We start from the raw sequence: 16,753 nt of genomic DNA, 5'->3' as shown, positions 1-16,753 counted from the left end.
TTAAAAAGAATATTCCTCCTCCCTTGTGACATCTGGGGTGAGCTTGATTTTGACAGGTTTAAAATGCCAAGTGCTTGCATTGCAGGAGAGCTGACTTCTATCTCCTGGATAGAAGTCTCATTCCCAAAAGTTAAAAGGGAGCAAAAATGTAACTAAACACACAAAAAGAATCGATGACTGAATAATAGTTCAAACTCATGGATTCGATGGGGGGGGGAAAAAAAGAAATAGACCTAGCCAGGCAAAGCATAATAGCCATTAACTTCAACTGCCTGCTATACTAGTAATAGGTGCAAAAAAATACGAAATCCAGAAAACCTCAAGTGAAACAATGTAAAATAGCTTTGGTGATACCACAAGAAAGGATAAAGCGCTGATACGTTATCCAGCAGAAAAGCATAATGCCGCAGCTGGTATCTGATCCCCGTAAAATAAAAAAATACTGAATATAGTACCTGTATCTACCCTGGGAGTGTAAAACATTTCTGACATAATATTTCAGTCTTCAAAACAACAAAAAAAAGCCACACTGCTAGAACTATTCATGTGGAAACTATAATTCTGTTTCATTATGCAAAATGGAATTTCACTTTTAGACTTAGCTATTTTGCCATAATACTGTACAACACATTAAGACAGGTAATGTTTATTATATTAATGTAAAATCAGCTAAGTAGTCAGTCATTAGCATAACTGTTCTTTCTGCAACAATACAACCCCCTATTAAAAGAGAGACAGGGAGAGAAAAAAAAAAAAAGCCCTCTTTAAAAATTCAATTAACATTTTATTGTTATCGTTTTGTTTGCTACGTTTTATCAATAGTCGAGATCTTCCTTTGACCTGGGGAACTTACTAACCTGGGCTTTTCCTGATATTTGGCAGTATTTCACAGCATCCACTTTGTGAAGCTTTCTCAGTTCTTTACTACTTTAAAGAAAAAGTGGAATCATTTCATATTTGTTTTGAGACTGGAACATCTGATCTTATCTAGACCTCGTCATGCCCACTAGGTTCCTCACTAAATCCAGGCTAATTGTTACAGCTATAATAAATACCTACTTCATTTGCATAAAAAATACAGTTTACATAAATCCTTCCTTCTCTTACCATTTGTGAAATACAGACTATAACAGAGCATACACAACCAAGCAAGGACTGAAAGAGAGAAATCTTTTCAGCCTTGCAATTGTTTATATTTTTAACCTAGAAAAAGTTTCCCTTTTGCTTTCCATTACACCTACAGAAGAGGAAAATTAATAACTTAATGGGCAGGATTACAGTCCCTGATGACATTTTGTAATAGTTCAATAGAAAAAAAGTGCAGTGAACCATCAGTATTTTCCTTCAGAGTTTAGGAAAGAAGTGCTGGACCAATAGCACTGTCAAAAAATCCCCAAACTCAAAGGCCACCACCACGTGCCCAAATCCAAAATGCTCCCCAAACTGCTCAGACCCCTTTGAAAACTCAGCATCTTCCATACACTAAGAAACATCCGAATTTCAGATGGGTTATAGCGGTATATTAATTCATGAACACCAACAAAAAAAAAAGGACTGAATCAGCAGCATTCAATCTGTCCATCATTTGATGTGAAAAAAGTTACAGGGAGGCTTTCTTTTTCTTCGGGCAGGTTTTAAAAAAGTGGAACAAGAAGGACCACATTTTAGGACAAAAAATTGTCCTCGTCTTCCCTTCAACTGTATTCTTTGCTGAATGGGGTTAAACATGGGAGCTATCTGTTCTTTAAACTTGGATGTTAGAGGAGACATATACTGGACTGGCCAGTTTAAATATTCATAAGCTATTTGAAATTTTTCACCTTGTTAAACCAATCGGCTTAAATCAAACACAAAATCCTCAACTTCCCTTCTGCTTAAATGCTCACTTAGGTGTTGCCACTTTGTTTGGCACTGCAGCCTTTAACAGACTTGTAAACTTTATTTGCCTAAAACGTGCAGCTTTTCACACCTAGCACAGACACCTTCATCTGAACATCACAGCTAAGCACAACGGTGCAAATTAGATTCTAATGAGAAAACATCAGTTGCTTCTTTGACAATCTTGCCATTCACTGATTTACTTCTAATGAAGACACACTCCAACCAGCAAGCTCTCGGTGTGTTAAAGGTCAAAACATGTTCAAAAAAATGCCTAGCAAAATCAAGGCAAATGGGAAACCCGTTAAAGAAACCTTCTCATAAAGTGGCGTGGCAATTAGAGTAATTGTGCAAAAAGCCATCTTCTGTTTAAAAAAAAAAAAAAAAAAAGTAAAAGAAATTAAGCTGCTACTACTGTAACAGGTTAGATGAAAATCAAAATTTAATGTATTCTCCCTTGTGTCATCTTGTTTTGTCAAGACATCAAATAGAATTGGAAAGTACAAAATAACAAGCCCTTGAGAAATCACAGAAACCGACCTTTTTGATGTTGTTGGTTTACCTTGTTCTCAGTTATTTGAACAATGATGTTTCAGATTTAAGGGCAAGATAAAGCTTAAAAATTAAAACCTGTTATCGGGTTGTTGTTGGTCCTCCCCCCCACCCTTTCAAAGCAGTCCAGCATCTCACCTAATCAATGAAGGTGAAGCCATCGCAAACCAGTGCACAAACCAGCCAACACCGATGCATATTTGCTCCAAATTCATTCAGCTTTTCCCAACACTCATTTAGCTTCGGTGCGAAGGACAGATATACTTTCTAGCAGAGGAAACTGCAGTGGAAAAGTTGAAAAAAATCAGAAAGGCTGAGGAAGAGCTCTTCCCCCTTGGCTGCTTCGCTCCAAAATCCTTGCACGGCCACTTCTGCAGATGAGTGTATGATGCATTTTTCCCACCCCCCCTTCCTTGCAACTGGAAAATAAAGCACCTTAGAAAAACAAAGTCGGACAGGACATTGGTGTTGAACCCTGAACTACAGTAAACTAGTTTCCAGTAATGCAGTTCTGCTTTCAGCAACACAAACACGCTGCTTCAAACCAGCCAAGCTTTTCACCAAACAATAACAAATTTAGCTGATGGTGTCAGGACTTTCCCACAATCGAGCTTTGCAGGTGTCGATTTAAAAAAAACAACAACCAACAAGAAAAAAAAAAAACACAAAAAACCTACCTCTATTTCTTTTCTCTAGCAAAGATGGGAGGAAAAACCATCAGCAACTTGCCTTACCGGCCCTTTACCTTTTTCCATAAATTAAGGCCAAATTTTAAGCAAGGTGTTTGGCAAGGGAACTGATTCGAAGACATCAGTGTCCACCAGGCTCATCAGAGCTTTGCAACGTCTCCCTAAGGTTTGGGATGTCATAAACCTTCCCTGCCTTGATAGCCAGAGTGTACAATTAAAAGGAAACAAAGCATTTAACCCAGAAGTAGGCATCTATTTAGCTTCTATGTTTTAAAAATAAATGGTACAGAGCACTTAGCTTTAGCAATACATAAACCCTGTTCAGTTAAAAAAGGACTGCCTCTGCATCTCTCTCAACCTCCAAGAAATCTTTTAACCTTATTCACACAACTGTTGCAATCGTGGGGTTTTTTTTGTTTTTCCTTCCTCCTGTTTACCTTTACAGCACATTGCTCGAAGCATCAGCAAAACTTCTGTCCGGGTCGACTTAGACTGCCCATCATTTCCAATAATACCTCGGTGAGCAATGAGAGCTGGCTGATGATAAATTATGATGCTTCTGTGAAGTCATTTGATACCTATTTACCCTGCAATCTGCAATTTGGATTTCAGCAGGAACCTAAGTTACATTTTTTTTTTAAAACTTGCTTAGGGATCATCAAAAGACACATCATCCTGGTGCACCCATCCCAGCACAGACAAGTCTAGAAAGCCAGGATTTTGTTTTATTTTTCACATCCACTACATCGCCTACTTATGATTAGTGCCGCGAATGTTGCAATGACTGGTCAGAGCGTGTCTACAGCCCAGCTTACCCCCCGCCCCCAGTACAAGATGCCTCTGTCTTAAAAACAGGGTGAATAAGTACAGTAAAGTGCACATTAAAAAAAACAAAAAAAAACCCTAACTGTAGCAAACAAAAAAAATTTCAAAGCAGCCTTTCCTATCATAAGCTTTCTGATGATTTATGGTTTACCAACTCAGCAAGGTTACGCAACACTGCATGCCTTTAGATGCATTATTTGAGTCAGTTGAGATTTAATTAAGATCACAGGCTCCAAAATCCCTGTCAAATGAAAATTCACACAAGACAATACACTATATATCCTCATGCAGATAGTCTCCATTCCATGCTCTGGAATAACAGAAGTTAATCCTCGTTTCTATGGTGGCAGACAAAAGTTCACTAATTTTGTTTTCTTTTGACACTTGTGTTGTTTTCTGTTTTATGTCATGAGATCATTCCTTTCCGAGAAGGGGGAGGGGACGCGATATGGGGGGAGAGGATTCAGAGCAATATGTCTGAATATGGCAGCAGATGTATTTTGACATTCGCACAGCTCTGCTGTGATGTCATCACGTTTTCATATAATTAACCCCTGCCTGTAAGAACACTGTTTTATGACATCTGTCCGTTGGGGACGAAGAGGTGGGGGGGGGGAGGAAAAAACAGTCAAACTGCCTTGAATCTGCACTGTCTGCTTTACAAGAAAGTAAGGTTAAGGCTACAAATGGCCTCAGTTTCTTGCAGCTTACTAACCGACTTTTAACAGAGAATTAACCTGTCTGTGCTTCATCCTCGGCCCTCAAGTGCTCTGAAATCATGGCAGGAACATGCTGAATATATCCCTTACGGTCCCACGTCCTTTTCTATTTTGGGGGAATATATTTGGTTTCTAATCAGGTTTTTCTAGCGTCTGACACTGGCACTTGTAAATAGGAGAATATTTCTAAAAGGAAAATTGCTGGCACTTTTCCTTGTTCAAGTGTATTTCTATTTGCATTATCTTAATATCTGGTTGCTTATCTCCCGGTTTAGAAATGACAGGTGCTAGCAGTCTTTTTGTTTGACAGGCCACTACACAAATAACTGTCTTGCTTGAAAGGGCTAATGCACTACTAATGAACAATAAATCAACTTTGATTATAAAGTGTCAGACCAATCAGTTTTCAGTTCAGCTCTATCACATTCAAGGCCAAGTCAGCTGCACTGTTTAGTCGAGATTTGGGTTTCATCTTTACATCCTTATCAGTGACATTTGTGGGGGTGGCCGTGAGACCTCTGAGAGCCCCCCCAAAAATGTGTTTTCCAGCTGATGCAAAGAAAGACTATCCTAACAGCAGGGCTGCTGTCCTTCCCTGCTACTGCGATGCATGTACAGTTCATGAAGATAGCACACTTATCTGTCCACATGCAGACATAAATGAGATTTTTTTATATATATATATATATATATATATACACACACACACACACACACACACACACACACACACACACACACATATATATACACATATACACACACACACACTATATATATATTTTAGACCCACGTATTTAGAAGTAGATCCGTTATATATAGGAACCCTTCCAACTTCACACATAAAGTGTTGAAGATACCTGAAGACTTCCTATAGTAAAAATGCTGAGGACCCCATCCCATAAATACACATTCCCAGGTAAAGTGCTTACTGTCAGCCCTATGTTTCCCTGAAACTCCTCGAGAAAAGTTACTTGCCTATATCTGTGCTTTCAGGATTGTGCCCTAAAGCATCAGTCATACAAACAAGCCTTGAGCCAAGTGAAAAACATGTTAATGCTTCAGCTTATTTAAAAAAAAAAAAGGTGGAACAACATGTTTAATTTACATTTTAATAGACATAAACTTCAATCATTTATTTTAGTTAACAATGCAGCACCGATTGCTAAAATAATCCAATGATTTAGTTTCATAAACAGATCTTAGTCACTCAGAGAATGATTCACATTTCCTGCCAGCAAACTTCTTTTTGGTAAAAAAAGTAAAAATAAAACAAAATAGAATAAAAATGTAGCACCTTCAGAATAATGCCACTTACTGAAGAGCAACACGCTACATTTTCCAGTTATTTTGCTTTTTACTTTTGTGGGCTACTGGGGTGATCTGAGCCATTCAGTTTTTCTTGCAAAGCCACAGGGTTTGAAGGAGTTAATTCCAGAGAGGAAGAGTGTATATGCACTTTGCTCTAAACTTACCACCCACTTCCTAAAGGTTCCCTCCTCCCTCCTGCCGCCACCACCACCCTCGAAAATTCATCTCATTTGCACTGAAATACTGTATTGCAGGGCTGACACTTAGCTCCGTTTAGATCCAGTTACATGCATTTCACTGGAGTTCATAACACTAGTCACTGTCAAAAACAAAGCTCACTCACTTAATTTCACATGGCAAATTGACTAGCAAATAAATTCAACAATCACAGTCCCTGACATTTAAACCTGACAAAGTATTCTCTTCATCTGTGGATGGGGTTTTTTTTTCAGAAACTACAGTCATTTAAGACAGCTGAGCTAAAAATAGTCCAGACAGATACAGAAACTTAAACATCAGAATGAAAGAAACAATAACCAGTCTATTTGCTTACTTCTGATATCTCGAATAGGCTACAGAGAGGCGCACACATTGCACTTGCCTTCTCTGATACATCATTACTTACTAAGGACTTTCAAAATATTATATTATATATATTATATACATATATAAATCCTTGCGCTGGATGAAAATGCAGCACAGCACAAATGCCCCAACAGAAGGAAAAGAGGCAGAATAATAAAGAGAGATAGAACTGAGATTTTCTTTTGAAAGCTTTCTTAAGAGCTGGAGGAAGGAGGCCTGTATCTGCTCCCCCCTCCAGTCCTGTCTGAGCTGGTGGCTGTGCAACTCCCCATCAAGTTGGTAAACAAGGATTAAAAGAGGAGACAAAACTTAGGAAAAGCAAGAGCCCTCTCCAGTCCTGCATATGCAAAATTACACGGCCACGCTGTACACAAGGAAGATCACCCCCTCTCTCACCCCCCCCCCCCCAAAATTTTGTTTTTAAAAATCACAAAATCAATCATATTGACAAACCTGACAAACTCCATTTAGCTGCCACCACAAACAGCGTGCTGGGCCATGCAGCTCTATTAAGCCTTGTTGTACAGTCTTTAGCTTCCTCAGGTTACAGACAGATTACACGCGCAAGGGTGCTCCTGGGCTGACAAGATGCAAAACTACCCAATCAGCCACGCCCTTCTCCACCAATCACAACCAGCCTCTAAACATAATCAGTTCAAACACCCCTACACAATGGGCCTCCTCTTTTTTTTTTTTTTTTTTTCTTTTTTTTTTCTTTTTACTGACGGCAGGTGAAATAATGCTTTGGTGAAATAATGCTTTTGTCTCTAAAGCAACTCCAGTTAATTGCTGTTAACCCTTTGACCTGAGGATGCTGGTGTCTGCTCCCTAGAAAGCGTGGCACACAGAGCACGCTGGCCCTTGCTCGCCTGGCTGGTACGAACTACTCTTAGGAAAAGGACTTAATGACGAACGAACCTTTTCTTTTGCAAGGAGTCGCTGCCACTCAGAAGTCTCACCTTGCACAATTGTTCATAGCAGGCTTTTAAAAATAGGAATCAAACAGAAATAACTTTCACTTGCGTTTGTGACGCATGATTTTTTTTTACCCAGATTTACCCTTTTCTGTTAAAAAAAAAAAACCAAAAAAAAAAAGGGGGGCTTTCTATAATCCTGGTGTGCATAAACAACAACAACAAAAATGCTCCACCCCGAGTTTGTTCCAGGATTGCTGTGTCTGGCCTGCAAATGGAAACACCTACCCCTTTCTTTTCTTAACAAAGCTGAAGGAAATTAATCACAAACTTGCAATGGTAAGACGTTAGCCTACATCACAAGGCAGAGATTCATCTACTGTCCCCCTCAGATCAATGCTCCGCAATTGGGAGTTTATAGCTGCCTGTTTTTAATGCAGCCAGACAAACGTTTCTGAGCTCAGTGGAAGTGAAACATTTTGTTTGGGTCTGTGGCACATTTGTAACTGGGGTTCGTGGTTTCATGCAACTCAAAGCAACCTCTCTCAATGCCTCACGTGTGCAAACTCAAAAGAAACACTCTTTGGCCCTAGCCTTTAATGCAAAAACAACTCCTGTTATTGTGCTGTCTCTAACTTGAGGATTGTAACAGTCCCAGCGACCGCCTGTCACTTGCCCAAAAAGCCATCATAAATTATCCACCTCACCCCTGTCAATCACCCATTGTATTTTTTTAATCTGCAAAATGTTTCCAGACATGAAATTCACCTAAACAGTTATTTCACATGCAAGGAACTGAAAAACAGAACCCACATTAATACCATTTGCAGCCACAAATGTACTTTATTTGTGAGAGTCAATGAACGCCAGACAATGGCCCCATTAGTTATGCTGCTAAAGAACCTCACAAGAAGCAAAGACAAAGGACCCAATTTACTGACAACTTGTGATCTGATGTTAAATGGGATGTGATACGGATTGCTTTTCACCCTAAAGTGTTTTCGTGTCAGATAACAAATTTATTAATGGGATTTTTTTCAGGTCACAAAAATGTGACCCCACCCTCTTATGAATAGTTAATAAGGGACTAAGGGCATCTTTTGCAAGACCCTAAATCTGCCAGAAAGAGCCACCATGAATCAGAAAAAGCCTGCCTCTTAAAGGGACAGAAGCAAACGGAAGAGGAGATCAGCAAGGAGAGGGCACAATTCGGAAAGGTTGCACACCCGCATACCCTTTAGTATTGGAAAATAAACAACACAATCGGGTAATGTGCAGGGTGAATTAATAATAATGCTCCACCACACTTAAGAAAACACCTCCTATCCAGGTATCCAGGTTGTAGCCGTATTGGGCCAGAGTCCTGATTGCCTCCTATCCAGACACCTCCAAGCACTGTTGAGTTTGAGGTATACTGCATAACACAGGGCGTTTCAAAACTTTTCGGTAGCTTCTTTGCAGGGATCGCCTGTCCCCGCACCGGGATTTTCAGATAGCATGCCTAGGGCCACTCCGGCACTTCCTTACATAGAAAAGTAACACCAGTAGACTATTCTACACATCTAAAGGTCTCTTTAACGGGATCTGAAAAACAAGTAGGGACTTATGTGATCTGGCAGCTCTCAAGTAGCCAGTGCTCCATGGACCACAATTTTGGAGATTCCCGATTGACTTGGTTTTGCGCACTGCAAACTTTCTGGCAGTCTCATTACAGGAATCAGGATTGAATGATGCCTTCAGTTCCTACCTACTTACACAGCCACGTGCAGGTGGATAGAGAGGAAGGAAGCCAGCCTGGCGTAGCTCGGCCTTTGTTTTCACAGATCACTGACAGATCATACGATTCGGCACCAACGCCGCATCTCAAGAGACCAGCAAAGACTTAGGCCTGTGAAGCAAGTACATCTCCCGAAGCGGGCACTATCTAGTGACTTGAACACAGAACTACAACCTGTCGGACAACTGCAACTGTCCAAGCTGCTGAGTGCCCGCCCCTTTAAAATAAGTTCCTGGCTTTAACCTCTTCCTTTATTCCCTCATCTGTAAAATGGGGATAATAGCAGTGCTCTCCTTCTCAAAGGGCGTGTGAAGATGAGCACTGGTTAAATACCCCCAAGTGAAAAGCATCATTTAAGAACTAGCCGGAGAGCTGGTAGACAGTATTTTGAAAGCACTTCATGCCCGTCCACGTAAAAGCTTCAGACCCACAAACTCGGCCAACATCTGCTATTTTCAGTCTGTGCCCAATGGTTTAGTAAGGCGACAATGAAATAAAATGTATCTCTAAGCCAGCAAGTATTTTGGACCAGGTAGAGCCACATGCTCTTCTGCTTTTCAATCTCTTAAAATATGGACAGGCTGCGCAAATCCAGAGTAGTCCAGCTATAACAGGCCTGGGGAAAACAGATTTCATACATTAACAGAAAATGACAGCTCAAATCCATTCCTGAGGGATAAGTGAGGAGCCCTTGGTGGGTTTTTGGCATTTTGTGCCACTGAATTTTGACTCACATTAGACAGCAGTGATGATGTTTAGGTAAAAATCAATAGCTTGAATATAGCAGGAGGACCAGGCTCACAGGTCAAAACCAAAGGAGGGTTTTGTGAAATTATGGCAGAGGTGAGTACGCTGGAAGAATATACAGATATCTATATCTATATATTCTTACCCTACATACAGCATTTATTCATGCCAGTTGGCATCCAAGTGGCCCATTTTTGCCTCAAATAGGCAAAAATCCTTCAGCTTTTGACCAGCATAAAGGAGTCAAATCACTCTATTTACCTCGCTGAAGGGATTTGAGCCTCACGCCACAAAAGAGGAGCAGAGTCAGGCCCAATGTGCTGCACCAACAGATACTGATTGAGAGATGAAGATCATCAAGCAGGACAAAAGCCGGGCATTCATGTGGGTGCCCAATTTAAGTCAGGCAGACAAGTCCATATGCTTTAAACTGGCCTGTTAGGAGTCACCCAAGAAAAGAGTGAATGGATCATTCAGACAACAGGTTAACAGATGGAAGAAAACTCAGAAAAACGGGACAGTCCCCTAAAACATAATATTTGTGCATTCACAGCATTTAGGAAAATTTAAAAGATTGCTACTAATAATGGGAGCGGAGTTTTCATTGCTGGTTTTGTCTTTGCTTTATGGTTTTCTGGGGTTTTTTTTTAAGTTAATCCTTTATCAGGTGCCACATGGTCATCAGCAGAGACTTCTCCTTGCCTGACCCTTCAAAATGCTCGCATCAAGAGAGGACCCTGAGAAGTATGCTTTGGTCCATGAGTCCTTGGCCCCGGCGTGGAGGCGACTACAGAAGCGCCAACCGTGGTGCAGGCTGTGTGATCGAGGTGGATTTACGGTACAAGCAGAGCTGTTATAAGTAACCAGCATTTTAAAGAGACTGTCAGTTTGAGAGCAAATCAGCTTTAAACTCACACCAGCTAGGAGTCAAAAGTCTTTCATGTGCTGTACCTAGCCCAGGATCCCTGGGCCAATCTTTCTGGTTTTACAATCACATTTTCCTGTTTTTAGAATGCTTTATTTTCCCCCGCTGCCATTTAAAAGACCTATGAAAACAATTGGGAGAAATCACTGACTAAACAGGAAACATTCTTACTATCCACAAAGTGCGGTGAAAAAGCACAAAGCGAACATTTTCTTTTCGCTATTAGTAACTTTAGATGATACCTGACAGTAATATCTTTCCAGAGAGAGGTGTGATTTTTAAGTAGACAGTGTCTCTTTAAAAACAAATGCATTATACATTTGTAGTGAAATAGTTAACAAGATACCTAATTTATGAGTGTCAAAAGTAGGCCTGTTCTGGCCTGGAGTTAACGACGTGATTTTCCTTATTGTCCCTGCAAGTTTTGCCTGAAGAAGCTGCTTTAACTCTTCTCAGCATTGTACAAAGGTTTAAATTTCTTTTCATGACATACTTTAAATTACCATTCACATCTTCATTTAATGCATCATTTTATAATGCCAGTGTTACTAGTTAATTTATATATACACAGCAGGATGTGTCAACATTCAGGTGAGTTATGAATACGATTGCGCAGGAGTTATGGAAGGCATTTCGGCAAAATTATGGTTCCCTCTAAACATAAAAATATTAATAATGAATCAAGCATCCCAGGTAAACAACACATTTTATATAATTGCACCCCTCCAGCCTCAAAATAAATAAATAAATAAAAACGGCAACAGTTTTGCTCGGCATTCATCTTTGATTGATCTTAATAAATTGTGATCTCCTTTCCTAATAAACTCTAATCTCTTGTTTCTGCCATAAAGTAAATTTATTAGCATACTCTCATACCAGCAGGTTTGCATCAGTCACAGCATCATGTGCAAATTGTTCCAAGTCTGTATGGGCATATTTCATAAATTATTTTTCTGCCCCCAAGTACACAATGGATTGAAAGGTAATCACCACTAAATGCTCTCTGTTACTTTCCTTAATGATATGAGATACCATTTATGTCACGTACGGCAGAGGAAATGCTGCTGCCATTGCCATTAAAATTCTGCATTTGCCAAGAGTTGGCACATACTGGTCACACACAGAGGCCACTCACCTTTATTTAGAATAGGAAACCGTGGTGAAGACTATCTGATAGCAGATGGCAACATTTCACCTTAAAAGGATGACCACTGTACCCCAAATTATTTTTTTTTAGGGGTGACAATACCCATAGTTCAAGGGATTAAAAAAAAGACAAGTATTCTGTCACAATGATAAAGTTCCTGAGAAAGAGAGAGAGAAAGAAAGCGAGAGAGGCGTGTACACACCTCCACACCAATATAAAATGTAAATAAATAAATAAATGTATATAATGCAATATAAATAAATAAAATACAAGTAACGTATGATATATCAACATAAGCAAGCAGATTGCAACTACTGACCACTTTTAAGGAGGTCAGGACCTATGTACTGCATGCATCATTTAAAATTAAGGCAAAGGAAGTTTTATTTCTCTAATGGCAGAAGCTCTGTGTTTAGCTAGAGAACACCACCCCGAGGACCTTGATACCAATATAGCTTTAGCTGAAAACCATATTTTTATTTGCACTGCCCTCTACTGGCAACTCTGCTTCCACTCAAGGCACTACTCCACCTCTTTCTACAAATGACAGAAAAAAAGATCTGGTATGTAAGAAAAGATCTGCCTAAACAGTAAGTGGAATATACAAATTGTGAGGGTTTTAAATTAAAAAGAGAATGGAAAAAAAAAAAGATCTGATGAAATATGGTACCTTTAATATAAAAACGCACATTAGTCTATTATACAGCTCACTCATGCACAGCACAGGAGTGCCAAACTACATATTTTAGCTCGTCTAAGAGAACAACCTGTATTACTGTTGGGCATCTTGCCGTCTTTTACTCACTCTCCTGGGAAAGCATGTCGACATATTTTCAATAAAACACCTTCTTTGCAGTAATGGGCCACTGTTCTCATTTCAATGGTCCCTAAGGTTTCATGATACAGTATATTTAGCTGACTTGCAGTTCAAGTTTTCCTCCAGCATTCAAAAGATACATTAAAAAAAAAAAGAGAGAGTAAAAGAAGAGTCCTTCCCTTATCTTCTGTTTAAAGAAGAAAACAGTTACATACTTTATAAATGAAAGAATGCCATGGCCAGGTTTATTTTCTAAACAGATATTTATGCTACAGCTGGGGAAGGTTAGACAGGGGCACGCATAAGACGCTACCATGCAATCATACTGCTGGTGCTAGATGAGACGGGAGACTTTTCAAAGCAGCGCCTTGGGACCTCACCATCCCTGTTAAAGTTAATGGGTGTCACGATGCCTAAATCCTGCCGTGCAGGGTTTAAAACGTGTTTCCAGGATGACAGAGCGAAGCGCAGCCGTCTAACCTCCGCACTTCAAGTATCAGTTTAAAAGCACCCTCTTAGAAATAGGAAAGAGGACCCAATTCAGTGAGAAATGCATACAGAAGCCCCCTTCAAAGTTAATTACTTTCCACCGCCTGGCACAGCTTGCAAGCCCCTCAGAACGGTACTACGCCATTGCCTTCGCACTTCTAAGGAGCTGCATCCTCGTGGCCCCGGATGTGTCCTGCAAAGGGACTGGGCTTTCGAAAGCAGTGCATGCTGAAGGAAGGCCTCCCCGCGACACGACGTGGCACGGACGCGGCGAGCAGTCGAGAATGCCAGACCTCTACCGCTAGGAGACGGTGGGGGGAGGGGGGGCTGCTCAAGTTTTTGGTCTTCCTTCCCCGTTTGCCTCCTAGCTCCTTGGTTTTGTACATCTCAGCTCAGCAGCACTGGCAGAGACAGGGTATAGGTGGGAGAAGACAGCAGAAGAGCCGAGGAGGAGGAGGAGGCAGCTTCGTTGGCTGTGTGCCTATTAGTATTCTGCAGCGGCAGCGGTTTTGTTGCCTCCCAGGGGCTGGGAGGAAAAAGAAAGGGGCATCCAGAGGGTCAAATAAGCATCCAAACTTCAGGGCTCTGCTCTGAGCTTGGGGCCTTTGGGGTTGTCCCATCAGATGAAATTTATTTTTGCAATACTGACAATGTTGCTCTTGCTGCTCTTTTATGTGTTGCCACGCTGGCTCATTGCGAACCATCACTACATATTAATGTGGTGTCCCAGTCCATGGCGTATTCAGAATAAAAGGGGCCTGTATCTAATTAAACCTAAGCCCCTTACCCACCCCCATCATCACATGAAAAAGGACTCCTGTCTGCAAGCTTGGTTTGTGACTCACGGCTGTTTCTGAGCTGACTCTGGCTACTGTGTGTTGCAATACTCCCTCCCTTGGGGTCCCAAGGAAGAGATGACTCCTGCAGGTACCACGATCCCAGGCTGGGTCCTCCTCTACAGGCAGAGCTGGCCAATGGAAAGGAGTGGGAGGCCCTACTGGGAAGTCTCGTCTGAGCCATGGCAGTCGGCAGAGAGCACCGAGCTTCACAGCACGGCAGCTCCTGGCTGCAGAGAGGTCAGAGCTAGAGGCAGAAAGGAGCTGGGAGGTGCAAGTCTTGATGCCTATCCTATCTAGCTCCCCAAAGTGCAATGCTCGGGAAGGCTTCAAGTACCCTCCCCTGGTCCGCGGGCTAGAACCTGGTCCCAATGCAATATATGCAAGAGAAAATATAGGGCAGGGGCACGGGTGCCAGAGCGTGGCACTCAAAAACATTTAGCTTGGCATGGCAGGCAGACGGCAGGGAGGAGCATGGGGCTGCACTGCTGCAATAAGGATTGGGCCCCAGGTGGCTCCCCCACCATCTGTCCCTGGCATGCCAACATTTTACAAAGACGAGGTTGCGGGTGTTTTGGGCACTCTGCCCAAAAACGTTGCTGACCCCTGACATAGGGTGTTGTACACTGCTGGCTTGCTAGGAGAGAACAGTCACAGAAAGAAACTGCATGGCACGTAAACTCCACCAAATAGGAGACTGTCTTTCTCTGGGGTCTCTTTCTCTGGGGTCTCTCCAAATAAAGCCGAGATCCTAACAGAGTCAGGTGCAAGAGACCTGAAGATCTGCATAAAAGCAACAGATAAAACATTAACAGCACTTAATAGCACTAAAATAGCCAAACTTTCCAGGAATCCCCACACATGTTATTCAAGCCCTACGGAAAGAAAATCACTTCATCTACCACCGAACTGCAGCTATTTCTGGTGTGGAACACAGCAGCTGCTGAACAGCGACACCGCACAATAGTCCAGGACACCTGAAGCGAAGAGCCCAGCGCCCAAATGAAACTGCAGGCTGAATAAGCAGGCAGAATGTAACTATCTGCACTGTAATTTGGTCAGCACAATAGGTCTAACACCCCTATTCTTGCAAAAAAAAAAAAAAAGATGTACTGTATTTGAACTTTAGAATTTAATTAACTATTTGGGAGAAGGGAAGAACTCTGTTTTTCAAAGAATGCACCTAACAATAGAGAGCATTAGTTTCTGAAGAACCGCCCAAAAACTGCATGGAAAAAAAAAAAAGTGTGAAATTATAATAATAGAAATGACTGGATTTGCTGAATTATTCCTCATACCTTCTATACAAAAGTAGAAATACAGGGTAAATCCCACTATCTGTGGAAGTTCCATAGATAGAAAAAAATCAAAAAAAAATCTCTCCTTTAATAGGTTTACACCTTTAACATGCATTAGTTTGGAAAAGTCCTAGGGTATAATTATATGTCTTGGCTTGGCACCTTAATAGCTATTCCCTTCATTTACTGATTTCTTTTACTGGTCAATTTACTATTTTACTGTGCCGTGCTCACTGGTCTACTTCACAGCGTCCCCATCTCGAAGCAGACTCTACGCTGGTAAGGGGGGAAAGGGCTGAGTTAGTCACAGGCGGTTTGCTACCCTGGGAATGCACGGGTCTCAGTTCCCAGCTATGATTTCAAATGTCGGCAGGCCTGACGCTCGTCTGGAAAGCAAACTTTGCATCCGAACATGACAGCGAGCTGACTGCCAGTCTGGTGTGCCAGTCAGGTCATAGACACTGGGAGCTGGAACTGCCCCTATTTCCACCAAAACCGGGGCAGAAGCCGTTCCATCGCACCTAGGAGAAAACAAGTTAAGCCGACTTTGGGGTTTCCTGCAGCCTTGACTGTCATGTCTCGCCAGGGAAATAAAGCACGAATAAGGCGTGACAGGACTCTCCTCTGGCAAGCAACCTTCCTTCCCACGGAGGCTGCAGTCTCCTCCCCCTGGTCTTTCCACTTCCCCTGTCTGCCCACGCCCTCTTCCACTGAGTTTCTCTCTGTTCCCACTCAAGCTTTGTGCATCTTCCCGAACCAAAGCAGGTCCTTCCCAAGCTGTATCTTCATTGCCTTCCAATCTCCCTCTGCTTTCCCAGCCCTTGCACTCCCTTATTCCTTCATCTTTGTGCCCTGATGCCAACAACCACCTCTTTACTCCCCCGTGTCTTCTGGTCCATCCCCATCTCCCGCATCGCTCAGCTGAAGTTCTGTCCCCGTCAACTTTCTTCCTCCAAAAACTGTCTCCACCTGCTCCTAGCTCTTTCTTCTCTCTTTCTGCTGTCATCTTTCTCTCCCTTTCACTTCCATCTCCACTATGCTCCCTGGATCCTCCCCTCCTCTCACCAGTGGCTGCACTTTGCCCCTTTTCAAACTCTGCATGTTTCTTAAACGCAGTCTTCAAGTCCCTCCTTCCCGTCTGTAACTCCATAATTTACCTATCCTATCTTACACCGCAATCTGCAGTGCTCGGACTTTCCTATGCCACCCACCTGATTAGTTCTTCACTCTTTGAACAATGTAGT

The 16,753-nt window shown here is 41.8% G+C and overlaps 1 protein-coding gene across 17 annotated transcripts in view; it reads right to left on the bottom strand.

Annotated features, from left to right (window-relative positions):
- The window catches only part of FOXP1 (forkhead box P1), a 442,295-nt gene that overhangs the window by 90,733 nt on the left and 334,809 nt on the right, over positions 1-16,753 (bottom strand). The window contains exon 1 of one of the 17 annotated variants that reach the window (XM_090021555.1): positions 7,013-7,978. The exons of the other annotated variants lie outside the window; for them this stretch is intronic. The gene's annotated coding sequence lies outside the window, so the exon portion shown is untranslated. Of the gene's footprint in view, positions 1-7,012; positions 7,979-16,753 lie in introns of those variants that run through there. 17 annotated transcript variants of the gene reach the window in all.

Source organism: Crocodylus siamensis, chromosome 11, assembly GCF_052110815.1.
Source record: "Crocodylus siamensis isolate JL-2025a chromosome 11, ASM5211081v1, whole genome shotgun sequence".
Taxonomy (NCBI): Eukaryota; Metazoa; Chordata; order Crocodylia; family Crocodylidae; genus Crocodylus; species Crocodylus siamensis.
The sequence above is the reverse complement of the archived record's forward strand: the minus strand, read 5'-3'. Positions and strand labels throughout refer to the sequence as shown.